The sequence below is a fragment of the Crocodylus porosus genome, unplaced genomic scaffold, assembly GCF_001723895.1.
Source record: "Crocodylus porosus isolate Cpor-Errol unplaced genomic scaffold, CroPor_comp1, whole genome shotgun sequence".
In the NCBI taxonomy this organism is placed as follows: domain Eukaryota; kingdom Metazoa; phylum Chordata; order Crocodylia; family Crocodylidae; genus Crocodylus; species Crocodylus porosus.
The window spans coordinates 68,066,460-68,083,522 of record NW_017728949.1 but is presented as its reverse complement, the minus strand read 5'-3'; the positions used below and the strand labels follow the sequence as shown (position 1 = coordinate 68,083,522).

Here is a 17,063-nt window from a genome sequence, read left to right as displayed (position 1 = left end):
AACTAATGGATTGAGACCAGAAGTTTCCATCCAAGATATACTTCGCACAAAAATCCATGCGGGGTAGTGAGCTTTGTTAGAGAAAGCAAATATCCTTCATGGATGTAACACTAATTTTGAGTATATTACTACGCAAAGAGCAGGCTACAATGGCAAATTTCTAGAGGACATCTCCTATAGTTACCCAGTTTCCTATGAAGTCAGGACTAAGGCAATTTAGCAGAAGAGAATGTATATACAGAATAAACATTTCACTATATACAGTAGGGTGGAGCTATGGAAAACATTACAATTTATCCATAAATTGCACTTTTTGAAAGTACTCTCTTGAGAGGACTTACCTCAAGAATGATTAAAAGACTGGAAAACATGCCTTATATAGAGATAACTTCACAAACTCAAGAAGATTACAAGTTTTCTGGGTCAGTTTATAAACCCCTATGCTTATAAGTATATGAAGCACCCTTCAGTCCACCAGGTAATAGTACACAAATTTATCAGGGGTGACCACCAGCATCTGGGGGAAGGTTTATTCACCAGAACGCCCCAAGGGATGATGAGGTTGAACGGTCATAAACCCCAGCTAACTTCCTGCCCTTGGGGTGGGGGGCTGGACTTGATGATCTTCAAGGTCCCTTCCAGCCCTGATGTCTATGAAATCTATGAAATCAAGGTCTAGAGACTGAAAGTTGAAGGCAGGTAAATTCAGATGAGAAATAAATTACACGTTTTACCAGTGAAGGTAATAACCTTTGAAATAATCTCTCAAGATTGTGGACTCTTTGTCACTGGTAATTTTTAAATCAAAACAGGATGTTTTCCCAAAAGCTGTGCTCCATAGACAAAGGAATTTATTCAGGCAAGTCCAGTGGCTTGTTATACACAAGATCAAATTAGAAGACAAAAGGTACTGCACCTTTCTTTGTAATCCTTGAATCTATGATGAGACTCCAGATTGTGACAGTGCAACACTAAATTTGCAAAAAACGTAGTGTTTGATTGCCAACTGTTAAGTAGTAGTTATGCATTTGTCAGAAAAACAAAAAGCCTGCTAGTATTAAAACACCAGTTGTAATAAGAACTCAGCCAGTCACCCATGTACAAAAACTCTTTCCATCCTTCCATTCCTTTCAGACTCTTACTCCAACAGCTAACCAGATCACTGGCATTTTGCTTTGAAGGTTAACAAATTCACAGTTGTCATAGAGAAGGGCAGGGGAATACATTCCACAGTTTTGGAACCCACACAGACAGATTGCTAACATTCTCGTTTTACAGAGGAACATACAGCCTAGGTGCCTCTGTTTACTGGAACTATAGCAGTATGTCTTGGAGAAAGAGGAACAGACCAGTCCCAGGGCGTTTAGGACTTGACTGGTCAAAGCCCACAAAAAAAATAGACAACCAATGCACATCCTGGAACTCAGCCTGAGCTACTGCAAGCTACACCAACTCTTCACAGGTTTGAAGGATTAGTACCATGTAGAATGTATTGCAACAGTCAGCTCTGTCACAAAAGGCATGGATACCTGAAATCCACAACAGAAAAAAAAGTCAAAGTTGCTTTCAGACACAGATAGTAAAAGGTAATTGGCATTACTGCTGTAAGATGATCATCCAAGAATAGCCGGGTATCTAAAAAAAAAAAATCACTCCTCAACTGACAGTCCTCATAACTAACAGTAGCTGCATCACCACAATCAAATTAGATCTTCATTAGTTTATTAGCTTTCAGGGGAGGAAATACTACTGGAGATTTTGATCGAGACAGTGTCAGTCAACCCCAACTCAAATTCCACATTCATGACATGAAAACATTAACTCCTAAAGACAATCCTAGGTTTAGCTGCAGGTATCAGAACATCATGAGTTCCATGATGTGCATTCTATGTTAGTCATGGAACGAAGATCAAATAGAATATTTAAATATAATATTTGTGCCTACATGATGCATATTTATTTATTTTTTTTAGGTACAAAACAATGATGTGCCCAAATGTGATAAATTTGCAACAAATCTTGCAGAGGATCACTAACCCTGTGTATTTAGCATTGAAGGCAGGAACCAAAACAAGCCAAAACTCCACAGGATATTAGAACCTACAAGGGTCAAGTTAAAAGGGAGAAGTACATCAAAAATCCATATCCTGCTACCTCTGCACAGACACCACCAAGATAAGGTTATTACAGGGATGACAGACAGCCTGATGCCTCACTGCCAGGCATACCACACAGAAAAAAAAGATGTTTCTTCATTCCCCAAAGTTTGTACTCAGAGCAGGAGAGGTCATTCTTGGGAACTGCTTAGGACTCAGCCTCTTCTGCTGTATTTCATTTTCCCCAAGGAGCAGAGGGATAAAGGTAAGGGGAAGGATGCAATGTTAATTTGGGGACTTTGGAACGTACTAAGATTTTCTCTTCATGGCACAGCACTGAAATTACAAGCAACCCTGTGAAGGAAGTCTGCCAAGAATTAAGATTCTAACTAAAGCTGTCCCAAAAGTGGGTTCATGGGGAAGGGAGAAAATAACAGCAGGGCTAGGCAAGAGAGGAAGCAATTCTCACTGTTGGGAGCTGAATACTAACATTTTGGGTTTGTTTTTTAAATAAATCCCTGAAATACCCATGCTCAATAACCCTAAGGACTAGTTTACATTCCAAGCATCCCTGCAAAGAGGCTATTTTTCCCTTTAAAGTTTAAGTTTACATTCATTTGACAACTTCATGGCAATGCTCGAGTTCCTAATGTACCAATAAATTAATCTCCCAAGCACACCTTTTCCTGCTTCAGAACTGGTCCCAGGCATTAAAACCTAATATGTTAAAAAAATGGATTAGAAGAGTTTAAGATATGGACACTGCTTTTATTCTCAACCATTTACCACAGAGACACCAAATTATTTCACATTTGCGCAAACTCTACTCCTTCCTTCCCTCTTCTTCCCCCACTAAAACCAAACCGAACTGCCCTCTTGCTTAACAAATGGTCAGCCGCAATCAGACACACACAAAGACACATTACATTGGAAATGAGGAGATTTTCAGAGAGAAGTGGAAGAGAAAAGAAAATAACATTTCTAAAGGGAAATCTCATGTTTTCAGTGTTCACAGGGTACATTATAACTTTGTCAGACAAAAATTGGCAACACAAACATTCTGAATGCAACATGCTCCCTTCAAATGCACAGTTTCCATTACAAAAAAGGGTATGGATTTATCCAGAGTATGCACGTAATACAAACTTAATAGACATTCTTCAATTAATGACACAACTTTGAGTGCTGTGGGTTAGCAGCCCTGAAACTAACAGTTCCTTCCTGATATATTAGAAACCTTGGAAACAAACAAGTGTTAGTTAGCTGCTTGCAGATGTTTAAAAACAAAAAAGTGGCACTTTAAAGTTGGTGCCTTCCTGTGCTGAGCCCAGTGCCTGCCCAGAAGAGGCAGTGCCTTAGTTAGGCCCAGTTTGCCCCATGTCTCTATATATCAGGCACTTTAGTGGGAATTTTTTGGCGCTTTATCTAACAGCTGAATGAATCAGCTTTAGCTAAAAGCACCAAAAAGCCCCACTGAAGCACCTGATCTATAGAGACACTGCAAAGTTGGGGCAAAGTAACACGCTGCTTCTTTCAGTAAAGCCTGGTTTTTTGTTTTGCATTTTTTAAATGATGGCTAATAGCAGTGCTTAGGTATCTGCTTACCCTTCACCATTTATGTCACCATTCCTATCACATAAAATAAAAAACTGTCAGAGGTATTAAAAATTGACTATATGCTCGTCAAGGCAGGGACCATTTCTTCACAATCTGGATTTAGAATGCCAAGCAAGGTGGGGGAAAAAACCAAGCCTTGCCTGCAAAATAGGAACACAAACCAAACTACAGGCAGTCCCTAGACTTACGACACAATTGGTTCCTGAAAACCACGTCTTAAGTCGAAACATTGCAACTCGGAACCGATTTTCCCATAGGAATAATGTTATAAATGGGGGATTGGTTCCTGAACCAAGGCCCGATACCCTATTTTCACCAAAAATAATCCAGAATTTTGTACTCAATCAATTATAGATGAGTTTTACGTGAACTCCTGGAGCTCCCACAGCTGGGGGGGGCACAGTGACCGCCTGTCGGCAGTGGTGTCAGTGGCGGGGGTGCGGCAGCCACAGAGGTGGTGGTGGCAGGGGGTGGCAAGTGTCGCCTGGAAATTGGCAACCACCCACAGACACCACCGGCCGTGTCAGCAGCAGAGGGCAGGGGGAGTGGTGAACAGCGACTGCCCGCTGACGCTACTGGCATTGGCAGTGGCAGCCAATCTCAGGGGGTGCATGTGCACCTGCATGCACCCCCTACATGTGGCCAATGAATGAGTAATATAACTACACCAATGTATTTATATTGTAAATAGCAAACATTGATTTGGAAGGACTGCTTTGAGGAGACTTTGCTGGACTTTTTGAAGGGCTCTTGACTGTAGTCTTCTCAGGAGTCTTGGCTGTAGGTTTTTCTTAAAGAAAGTGTCCAAGGCAGTTTGGACAGATGTTCTCCAGGGAGATGGGTAACATAGCAAATTTGTTCGCTGGTGTGGGGTCGCATCAGATCACCCCGTCGTAAAGTCAAAACTGATGTCAGAACGCTGAAACAGGGTGTCAATTTATAAACACCATAAGTGCCGTTCATGGCAACTTGAAATGTCTTAAGTCAAGGACTGCCTGTAGATAAATAAGTAACTCTAAAAGGATATCAGGAAGAAACAGAGGAGTAAAAAAAAAGGAGCCGATGAGCAAAAATGCTAGGAAGATAGAATATCTAAGGACAGAGTGAGAATGTCAACAGTGAAGCTGAGTTAAACCTTGCAAAGAAAATTGAAACAGTAGTCACTGGGGACATTAGACAGGGATAAAGATTAGGGGTGTGTGAAGCGGGCCCTATTTGATTTGAATTCAGCCCAAATCAGGGACAGTGTTTCAAATAACTGTCCATGATCTGACTTGGCTGAATCCGAACCTGAAGATTCGATGCCTATTCAGAGAATCAGCCGTAGACACATCTTTAAAAGTTTTTCTACATACCTTGAGGTACCAGCATGGCTTGTGAAGTCTGCGATGGTTGGGTGCATGGAGCATCTCACAGGAGTGTGGGGGGTCTTCACATGCTCAGTGGTGAGCAGGGAAGTGGACTGGAAGTACTTCCAGCCCACTTCTGGACCCGCTGGGGAGCATGCTGGGGGGCTCTTCACGCCTGCCCGACTTTGCAATCAGCTGCAGGGGGACCCCGGGTGCCCCCCACAGACTCAGGAGGCACCAGTCACCAAGCCAGGGTGGTGGGGGGACAGTCAGCAGACCTGGAGGACCAGAAGTGCTTCTGGTCCACTTCCGGGTCTGCTGCCAAGCATGCAGAGGAGCCCCCTGTGCTCCTGTGGGATGCTCCATGCGCCCCAGCATCGCAGCATTCACAAGCTGCCTGCTACCTAGAAGTATGTAGAAAAAATATTTTCAGCTGTGCCTATGTCCGAATTGTCAAATCTTTCCGCAATTTAAAAAATAAACATATAGGCTGCTGACAGACACGAAACCCTCCCCCCCACCTAAAACAGAGCTTTACCGTAAGAGGAAGTGCATAAGTTTGAGCCGGATCCCCAGTGTCTGTATAGATCAGACACTTCAGCGGAGCTTTTTGGCACTTTTTTCTAAAGCTGATTCAATCACCTATTAGATAAAAGTGCCAAAAAGTCCCGCTGAAGCACATGATCTACATAGATGTTTGACAAGCTGGGTCAAACTAAGGTGATGCCCCTTCTAGGCATGTGCTGCACTCAGTGTAGAGGCATGCCAAGCTCAAAGGGCTGTTTTGGGGGTTTTTTTCATGTCATACATAGCATGTACAGTGGTCTGATTTCAACAAGAGAAAAGCCAATTTTTAACTTATAAAATTGTTGCTCCTATCATAATTCACCTGACTTTGCAAAACTGTTGTGCATGTATCATTTTATAAATATTAATGGTACAGAAAATAAACAATGATGCTACAGCCTATCCTTGGATGAACAAGTTATAACTAACATTAAATGAGTATCTGAATAGTAGCAGATGCATACTTGAGAACAGTCTTACTTGTCATAATCAGTCTGACCTTGTTCAAGCAAAGGCCTCTAAGAAGCAGCTACAGGCTTCAATACTTGAAAGTGTGCACATTAATCCATTTCAGAAATATACAAAATGATACTTGAGTGTAATCAATTCTTCAGCACTAAAGATTTCCTTCTAGAACTTTAAGTGGATATATCATGTTTGTTAAACAGTAGATGAATTTACTAGAAAAATCAGATGAATTTACTACTGTTCCTCTTAATCCTGGATTAGTAAATGGAGCTCTGTATTGTTTAGTTTAAACTACACATTTTGATCTGTGACACCTACATAAACCATATTTTATTTATTGCACCCAGGAAGAGAAGAAGAAGAGCTGATGTTGCTAGGAAACCTGAATTCTGAACTTCCTGACCTTTGAGAGAGACCTAGATTTCTAGAGATAAAACATTTTTATATCATGCAGACAAGAAAGTCATACTTCTTAATATCTTATATTGGAACGGGGAGGCCTCAAGAACAAAACGTTTTGACAAGGTACAGCCCATCAGTTAAGTGTAAAATTTTCAATTAAGTCTTTGAAGGACATGTTTTTCTTGGACTTTCATAAAATAAACTTAAAACGAGATACTAAGTAATGGGAAGCAAATAATCTTGAAATAGGACCTCTGGGTCACAAGTATCAAAATGATTACAGTATCATATTTAGACAAATTAGTACAAAAATAATATCTTACATAATATTACTGAATTTATTTCACTTAGGCTGCAGACATGCATCCAAATAAGCTGGGACAATTCTCCCAAGCTCATTCTCTTGGTAGAGAAACTTTCCCAGAGCCATGCGTACAGATATTTGAATGCCGAGACCCTGAAGAGCAGAGAGCTTGTAGCGGTAAACTATGCAGCTGGGGGAGGACCCTATGCACGAAATGCTGGAGGACTATACTATCTTCTAGGAGAAGCCATACTACATACAGACATTTGCTGTTCCAGGAGAAGCTCTGCTGGGAGTGATTCAACCTGGTTGCTCCCAGATTATTTTTCTCTTGGAGCGGCCATTTTTACTCTGGCAGAAAAGGCTTGAACATCTGTGCACTCATGATTTCTCCTGGAAGAGCAGGGAAAACGTCATGAAGCCTTAGATAACTGCTCAGAGAATTTAGAAAAGCAAATCTTGCTGAGTATAAAATTACTTTCTGCATTATAAAGAGGTTAGCTAATTCCCCAAATTAGGCCATGTTTTGATTAGGCTGGGCTTTGGTCATAGATGCTTAGCTAAACCCAAACACTTTTCCTAGTCAAAAGAAGGCTTGAGTAAATAAGGATGTTTCTTCTTAGATTCCATTAACTGAAAAACTGCGTAAAACTAGTGATGTTATTCTGCCTCATGCTATCCTCTAATAAAAGGATAAGTGAAAGGGATATTGCCTAGTACAGCATTTACATCACTTGAGTGAAAAATAAGAGTTACTTACATGACTGTGATCTTACTTTAGTCAATCTGCACCCTAGTTTTCCCCATTTTTAGAAGAGGGATAATACTGTGCAGCATCAGTGAAAGCAGCTTCTGGCAGTAGACAGAACACTTGAAGATAATCTATTGAAAGAAAAGGTGAAATGCAGACACTGAAACGTTTGGGGGCATGTTTGGTGTGCTCTGAAACCTATCTACCTACCTAGTAACATAATTAGTTACACTAAAATCCAGATTAAAACCTCTTTCACAGACTTACTACACTTGCCAACAGTCTGACTGCATATGAGAAGTTGAAATTCCTCAACTTTCATTGCAGTTAAAACTCAAGGTGCTGACCCTAGCCATTGTGCACATGCATGTATGCACACACACAAATAAAAATACAATTATCCATTTTACTCTATTCAATGTGTTGGATATAGTCTTATTAATACTGAACAGAATTATTTACGTAACAAGAAAAACCTCCAGTATTTTATAAAGATACTATTTGGCAGTTTGAAACTACTTAAAAAAATGGAATCCAAACTCTTTTATGTTGCAATATAGTATTTTATATTAGCTACGGAGGGATGGTTCTTAATATCAATCTTCAAGCAGTCATTTCTGGGAATCTGGTAGAAAGAACAGCCACAATATCATAAGAATTACTTCCAAAGGTAACTACATAGAAACAAAGAAATAATAAGGACCAGTAACGGGCTGCTTAGAAAACAACAACACAAACCTCAAAAAAAGGAGCAAGTTATATCACTGGCAGGTGACCAGTAAGAAAGGAAGAGAACAGAAAATGATCTTAAACACTGTATCTTATTTAATATAGTAGTTTATCTTAGTACTTATTATCAAAGCCAGGAATACCACTACAGAAGTGATACAACAGAGATAGGATTTTTGTGGGTGATAGTTTTTTTTGGACTATTGGCATGGCCATCCCTAAGGGGCCATGAACCAGGGTGACCAGCCTGGGCCCCATGCTTTGTGGGGCCCCATGGAGCAGTGCGGTGACTCCATGCTGCTGCCAGCGTCATCTCTGGCCACTCGGCATCCTCCCCTCCCCCCCAAAATCTGCCACTGGCTTCCTTGCATCCAGGGGCGGGGCCCTGCACCCTACCTGGGTCATCTCTGACTATTGGACTATCTGTATAGCTGGGAGGAATACAAATAAGCTTTTTGAGTACCATGTGCCCCTTGTCAGATCTTTTTCTAGACTATCACAGCTAAATCATCATCCCAAGCCTACCACATCAGGTACAGAAACTGAAATGTAAGAGTCTAAAGAAATTCAGGAGTTGAATGGCAGCATAAAAAAAAAAAAAAAAATTAGTCTTTGTGAAGAGCAGAGAGTTGAAAGCCTTAATTCACAGATGTAACTTTGCAATTAAGAACTAAACTTTTACTGGAAATATTAATCTCTCTAGCCCCTGACAGCAGACAGCAGCTTTCAACAGCATTGCAGAAGCTGTGTTTCATTAGAATTCTTAATAACTTGCCCCTTTTAACATCAGCTTTACAACATCTGAAGCATCAAAAAGCAGCAAAGATCAGACCAGTGTTTTATTATTTATTTTTAATCAGCAATACTACCGAGAGAAGGATAAAAGGAAATTAGAAGAGGTAAAGAGGTGAAATTTTTTGTATTAAACTTGGTTTGGGCCAGACAAGTATTGCATGCAGTAAAATTAAAAATCATGCACCCAAGAAGAAAGAACCAGAATACAGCCTCTAGCTGCCACAACACATAAGTAAACTTCGAAGAATTAGAAAAATAGCTATTAGAAAAAATACTCATGTCAACTAAATGCCTCTCAACTCTCCTCTTGCCCTGATAATTAAAGCTCTCTTCACTAATTGTTAGTGTGTTTTTCTTAGCTAATACAGACAACAAAGCCTATAGTTAAAATGGACAGATACTTATTAGACTTTTTAGAAGACTATTTCTTTTGCTTATAAAAAAGGTTTCCAAAATGTAACCTTTCAGGCTAAAATGAACATGCCCAGATGTTTTAACTTCTGGTGTTACTAACAATTCAGTTGGGGAAAATAATCTATTCTGCCAATGCAAAAAAAAAAAAAAATTACAACAGGTCAAATGAAAAGATTTAACACCTAGCACTTTTTAAGCATGGACTTGAAATTTGACAGGGGGAAGAATGCTGGCACTACCATTTCGAAAGGCACCGTTTACCATCATAGTAAAAATTGCCAAAATGTGGCCAAATTACAGGTCTCGAAATCATATAACCTACTCGTAATCTGAAGAGGGTTTTTTGTTCTGTTTTTAGAATGTGGAAGCTAAATATTCTGAAGCTCCCATCTGAACTGCACATTCTCTATTCACAGGATACAAGCACTAGGCAGATTCTTCTCTACAGTTCTTTCTTCTGTCTGCTAGGAAGAGTTGTAGCACTAAACACTGGACCTGAATGCAGGAAGACTGTCAGTTTTCACCGTGCTGGCACCCTGGAAAGTATAAAGGAGGAGGAAGCCACCACACTGGGAGGGAGTAAGAGACTACTGCAGGAGCCACAGGATAGGGAGAAACAGAACAGGCGGGGAACAGAGGAAAGCAAAAGAGGTGAAAGAGCAGCAACCAGGGAATGTTCTCAGTGGTGGCAGGTGACAGAACAAGGAGTAATGGTCTCAAGCTGCAGAAAGGGAAGTTTAGGTTGGATATTACGAAAAACTCTCTTAGTAGGAGGGTGGTGAAGCAACAGAACAGGTTACCTAGAGAAGTGGTGAAATCTCCATCCTTGGAGGTTTTTAAGGCCTGGCTCAACAAAGCCCTGCCTGGAATGATCTAGTTGTGGACACTCCTGCTTTGAGTCGGGGGTTGGACTAGATGATCTCCTGAGGTCCCTTCCAACCCTAATTTCCTATGATACCAATGCATGGCATGAACAGATACAGAGAGGGAATGAACAGATAGAGAGAAGGGAATGAGGCCAAAGCACATAGAAAACGCATAAGTTGGGGGAAAGAAACACGAGCCAGGGACTGAGAGTGTAGGGACAGGTACCAAGAAGTTTGGGACAGGTAAAAGAGAGTCACAAGGACAGAACCCTAAGTAAAGCAGGGACAGGTTGGTTTTTAACCACTGGAGTACACTCACTTCCAGAACACATGACAAATTTGCCTACAAAAGCTTATACATTTCTGAATTAGTTATTCTCTAGAGTGCCACCCTGCCCCACCTTCTTGCATAGCCTGGAATTAAATTCAGAAACCCCAAGTTTTTCTGTCCCTCTCTTGCTAGCAAATAGCTATGAAAAGTCTTTGGCAAAGTCTCTCATCTTTTACGTAGTGAAGGATAACCACAGACTTCTAGAGCCATTTAGGAATACAGGACCTCTTGGATCAGGTCCTATTCCCCATTATAAGACACAACCACATCACTTTCTCTTTCATAAACTAATCAAGTTCAACCTTCAAAGTGGCTAGGCTTTCTGTCCTACTGTCCTCATTGTAAAATTGTTCCTCTCATGATCAGAAACATCTTAGTTTCCAGACTAAATTTATTGATGGCCAGTTTCTATCTGTTCTTCTGCCAAGATTGTCTTTTAACTATCTCTCTGTTCTCTCCAAGTACACGATGGGATTATGACCAGGGAGAGAAATAGTCTCTCCTTCTCAGCCTTTGTTTTCTGGACTGAATAAACCAACTGTCTTAGTCTGTTCCTGTAAGACAGGCTCTTTATTCCCAGTCATCCTAGTAGCTCTTCTCTGAATGTGATCTAGTTTATACACATTTTTCTTGAACTAGGGTATGCAAAATTATACAGTATTCCAGATGAGATCTCATCACTACCTTCAACTCACTGAAGTACCTTCCCTCCATTAGCTCAAACAGCAGAGGTTTCTGCTACAAGATATAAAAGGCCAAACCCTATTGATGATCCAAACTGGCAAACAAAACATTTAAATGCAATGCAGTTTTAAGACTTTTTCTCCCCTAATGCATTTACCTCAGAAAACAGGAAATTACATCTAAAATAGCAACATATGGTCCCTACCTGAAAATGTCCTTTCATAATCCCATATGTTTGCCCAAACAGCACATTCAGGATGGGTTAAGTCTTAGACAGTGGGACACAGGATTCAGTCTCTTGTCTTAGAAAGTAAACTTTGAGGCAGACACTGCACAGTGCCCAGAAAAACAGGGTGCTGGGTCATGACTAGCACTTTTGGGTGTTACTATAATAAAAAAAATTACTAATAAAGGAAGTTTTCAGATAAGAAGTAAAACTATTTCTATTTTTTGTTATAATGAGGTTCACAGACGCATAACACTGGGATTGGCATAGCCACACTGCTTCCGAGTGGGAGGAAGGACAAGATGGAAGGAACTACCCATGAACCTGCCGCCAATCTGAGGAAGCAAATTCTGAATTTGGAAGATGGGAGTATGTTGGTTTTGTTTTGTTTTGTTTTGACTTGCACATATCTTAGCCACCTGGAAACAGATTTCAAAGGCTTCTTTTTCTTTGATGTTACACAATAAATGATTTGTTTATATTTTGTCTTTCTGAACTCAGCTCTGAAGTAAATAGACCTTGGGAGCTCTACAGACATCAAAAATATGCAATAATTTCTCTTTGGGGTGCAAATAAGCTGAGCAGGCAGAAAAGAGAACAATTTTCTACAATCCAGGGAACCAAATGAACATTTTATATAAAGGTAGTGGTGTTCAGAGCATACCCTATACCTGTGCGAGAGGGGCAGTACTGAGGTTGCAACCGAGACATCTTGCAAGCTGAAATGTTATTCTATGAAGCAGGCCACTTGAAGGGTTCTACGGTAACGAGGCACTGATGAAAGGTTCAGAAGAAGAGCCTAAATGGTATTAAAGTCATAGGTTGAGATTCCATGAAAGAACTTGGATGTCAGAGAGATACTGGTTTCAAAACACACTGGACAAGACAAAAACCGGTACTCCTTGCCAGACAAAGCAACTTGCCCTGTGAATGCCTGAACTGTCAGGTTTAACCTCTCTATTCCTTCTTGAAGAAATCAGAAAATCTTAGTGCTCATACAGTTGTAGAGGGGAAAGCTTTTCCTACCAGAAAGGACCCCAACTATGCCATGTGACTAGATTTCTTTCTAGGACTAGATGCATGCATGGAAATTGCTTTTGACTATCTTTTGCAGTTTCATAGGCTCCATTCACAAGCCCAGTCACCTAGCTCAGCCCTTCACATTTTGATGCATGACTGGGGGCAGATCCAGTTGGGGTCCAGAAATCCTCCTTTCTGACCACCTGGCAGCAGTACAAGCCAGGGACTTCAAATCCCCAAAAAAGGTAAGAATCCCTCTCCCTTCCCCTACCTGCTACCGCCACTGTCCTGAGGGCAAGGGGAGCTACCATCCCACTCCAGCCAGGCTGCACAGGGGCTGAGCTCAGCCCCGGCGAGCAATAGTGGCAGGCAGATGGGATTCCTCCTGCCCTGCCTGGTCCCCCTGTGGGTTTCCCTGCCAGCCCAGGAGCAGGTGTGGGAAGAGCAAACTTGTCCATCTACTGCCTTTGCTGCCATTGTTCTGAGCTGGCCCCAGCCTCCATGGAGCCCAGATAGAGCAGCTTGGGAGGTCTTCTTCCCCACAGGATACTTGCAGTAGTAGGTGGGGGATCAGGGAGGAATGGAGGCAGAAGAGGAGAGGATGCGCCTGTGAGCAAAGGAGAAGGGAGGCAATTCTTACCTGCTTTAGGGACTTAAAAAGAAGGAGGGATGGGGAAAGGAGGCTGAAAGAAGGGGATACAGCCACTCCTGTAGAGCCAGCTGCTGCTCCCACAACCCCTTTGTAAAATCCTGGATCAGCTTTTAAACATGGCAGTACCTCATGGGCAATTTTTTCTGAATGGCAACCGACTCATTTGGCCCTCTAACTACTATCCCATGCTGCCCATTCACACAGGAACTGATGGGAATACCTGCCAGAGGTAAACCTGAGCAGATCAAAAGCGACTACATGGCTCTGGACACAAAGGTAAAAGGGACAGGGGCCCATGTGGCATTCTTTCCAATCAAGAACAAAGGCCTGGCTAGCATGAGACATATCCTGGAGATTAATACATGGCTGTGTAGATGGTATTGCCAGCAGGGCTTTGCTTTCTTCCACCATATTCTGGGAAGACGGACTGCTGGGAAGAGATGGGTTCCACCTGATGAAAACAGAATAGTATCTTTGTGTATAAGTTTGCTAAGCTAGTGTTGGAGGCTTTAAATTAGGTACACTGAGAGATACAGGCAAAAGCCCAGGAAGTAAGTAAAGAGCGCCGGGCCTTGGATAAAAACTTAGTATGAGAAAGCAAGTGGAAGCTTTCGCATTGTTCTCAGGGGAAGGATAGGACAGTCAATTAGATACTAATTGTTTAATGGTCATGCAGGCAGTCCTCGACTTACATTTCACACTTACAACGTTTATAAATTGACAACCTGCTTCAACTTTCTGACATCAGTTTCGACTTTACGATGCTTGATCCGATGCCATGCCACGCCAGCGAACAAGTTTGCTGTGCTGTCCATCTCCCTAGAGATCATCTGTCCAAACCTCCTTGGATACTTTAAGAAAACAGCCAAGACTCCTGAGAAGACTCCAGCCAAGAGCCCTCCAAAAAGCCCAACCAAGAGCCCTTCAAAAAGTCCAGCAAAGTCACCTCAAAAGTCCTTCCAAATCAATAAAATTGCTGTTTACAATATAAATATATTAATGTAGCTATATTACTGATCTATAATTGATTGAGTACAAAATTCTGGATTATTTTTGGTGAAAATAGGCCTTGGTTCAGGAACCAATCCCCCATTTATAACATTGTTCCTATGGGAAAATTGATTCCGAGTTATGACATTGACTCAAGATGAGGTTTTCAGGAACCAACTAACTGTGTCATAAGTCTGAGGACTGCCTGTATAGTAATGCAAGAAGTATGGAGAACAAATAAAGAAGAGGAGGTCCTAGTACAAATCACAGAATTATGATGTAATTGGGATTACGGAGATGTGCTGGGATAGTTTACATGAGCACAATATGGTCATGGATGGGTAAAGCTTGTTCAGGAAAGACAGGAAGGAAAAAGCAGGAGATGTCCATCTAAAAAGATAAGGTATGTGTTCTGAGATACAGCGCAAAGGTAGGCCTGTTGAAAGCCTCTATGTAAAGGCCAGAGGGGGGAGCCGATGTAGGAAGGGAGAGCTATTGTAATGGTGGGAGTCTACTACAGGCCTCTAAAACAGGAAGGGGAGGTGGACAAGGCCTTCTTTAAACAACTGACAGAAGCTTCCAAATAACAGGACCTGGTTTTATGATGGACTTTAACTATTGGGACATCTGCTGGGATGTAAACACAACAGTGCACAAGTAGTCCAGCAAATTCCTGGAGTGTGTTGGGGATAAGTTTTTTATACAAATGGTGGATGGGCCAACTGAAGGGGAAGCTCTTTTTGACTTGCTGTTCAAGGGAAGGAATAGTTTGAGAACGTGAAAGTGGAAGGTAACTTGAGTGACAGTAACCACGAAATAATAGTTTTTAAGGTGTTAAGGGGATGAAGGATGGAGAACACCAAAATAAGTACAGTAGACTTTAGAAGAGCAGACTTTAACAAACTCATGGACCTAGTGTGCAGGATCCCATGGGAGGCGATTCTGGTGGGGAAATGAGTCCAGGAGAGCTACCTGTGCCCTAAGGGTGCAGGAGCAAACTGTCCCAATGTCACAAAAAGTGCAAAAGGAGACCAGCCTGACTAGACAGGTGTCTTCAATTAACTGAAACCCAAAAAAGAATCCTATGAAGAGTGAAAATTGGTCATAGTACTAGGGAAGAGTATAAGAGTGTTGTATGGGCATGCAGGAAGAAAATTAGGAAAGTGAAGGCACAATTTGAGATGTAGCTGACAAAGGACATAAAAGGCAATAAAAAGGGATCCTACAAGTATTTTAAGAGTAAGGGAAAGACCAAACAAATCATAGATCCCTGATGGAATGCAAAAAGCAGTCTAGCTACGTACAATGCAGAGAAGGCCGAAATATTTAATGCTTTTTTTTTTTTACTTCAGTCTTCAAAAATAGGGGCACAGCTACCAGATAAGTACAGTTGGCAACAGAGATAGGGAAGGAGTCAAACAACTCAGAATCATAGAAGAACAAGATAGGGACTACTTAGAGAAGTTAGATCCTTTCAAATTACCCGGGCTGAATTGGATGTATTTTTGGGTACTGATGGAATTGGCTAAGGTAATTTCAGAGCCATTAGCTGTCCTTTTTGAGGATTCGTCGAAGAAAGGGGCAGTCCTGGATGATTGGAAAGGCAAATATAGTACTCATCTTTAAAAAAGGGAAGGAGGAGGAGCTGGGACATCACAGACTAGCCAGCTTATGTCCTCAAGGAATCTATTGTGAAACACTTAGAAGACAACAAGGTCACCAGGAACAGCCAGTATGGATCCACCAAGAGCACGTCATGCCTGACCAACACAACTTCCTTCTATGAGAAGGTGACAGACTCTGTGGATGGGGAGAGAATAATAGCTTCACTTAATGAGTTATATACCTTAACTTTAGCAAGACTTTTGACAACATCTCTAAAGACTTTCTCACTGACAAACTAAGGAAATACAAACTAAATGAAAGTACTGTAAAGGATACATAACTGGTTGGATCATCATATTCAACAAGTAGTCATCAATGACTAAAAGACTAATTGGGAGTAGGAATCAAGTGGGGCTCCCCAGAGGTCTGCCTTGGGCCCAGTATTGTCTAATATCTTTATTAATGATTTGGGATCATGAGATTGAGTGCATGGCTAGCAAGTTTGCTGGTGACATCAAGTTGAGTGGAGCTTCAAATATTCTGGAGGGTAGGGCCAGGATCCAGAATGACCTGGATAAGTTGGAAAAATGCTCTGCAACCAATCAGTTAAGATTCAATAAAGACAACTATGACGTCCTGCACTTGGGACAGAATTAGGGGTGCACTGATAAAGATTTTCTTAGCAAATACCGATAGCCAATTATTAACCAGCCATATCAGCTGATACCAATCTGATAACCTATATTTAGTAATACAGCTTGTCCAACAAGCATTAGTTCAAATGCCATTTCTAAGTGTGGGGACACTGACATAAGAAACACGGTGGCACTTTAGAGCGACTCTCGGAGCTGCTCTAATTAAAAAGCCAGTTCCCACCCCTGCCACCCCCCCAACCCCTGCAGCACATGTAAAAGTGCCCCGTGCAAGCCCAGTGCTGCCCTGGCCCCCGCCAGGCTCTAGCTCTGGTCCCTGGGGCGCAGATCCCCGGGGCACCACGGATCGAGTCATGCTGAGCTGGGCCAGGCAGCTCATCTCTGCCCACTCCTCCCTGCCCCAGTCATATCTCTGGCATTTGGCACTTTTTACAGAGCCCACCCTGGCCCCAGCCTGCAGACAGCACTGTACCATGCCAGCACCTGGGACACTGCAGCGGCTGCTCTGCTCCAGCCCAGCCCGACCCGGGCTTTCCTTCCCCTG

At 41.9% G+C, this 17,063-nt stretch overlaps 1 protein-coding gene across 10 annotated transcripts in view; it reads right to left on the bottom strand.

Moving 5' to 3' along the window:
• R3HDM1 (R3H domain containing 1) overlaps nucleotides 1-17,063 on the bottom strand; it is a 169,974-nt gene that overhangs the window by 136,366 nt on the left and 16,545 nt on the right. Inside the window, exon 2 of one of the 10 annotated variants that reach the window (XM_019554020.1) lies at nucleotides 7,564-7,685. The exons of the other annotated variants lie outside the window; for them this stretch is intronic. The gene's annotated coding sequence lies outside the window, so the exon portion shown is untranslated. The remainder of the gene's footprint in view (nucleotides 1-7,563; nucleotides 7,686-17,063) is intronic. 10 annotated transcript variants of the gene reach the window in all.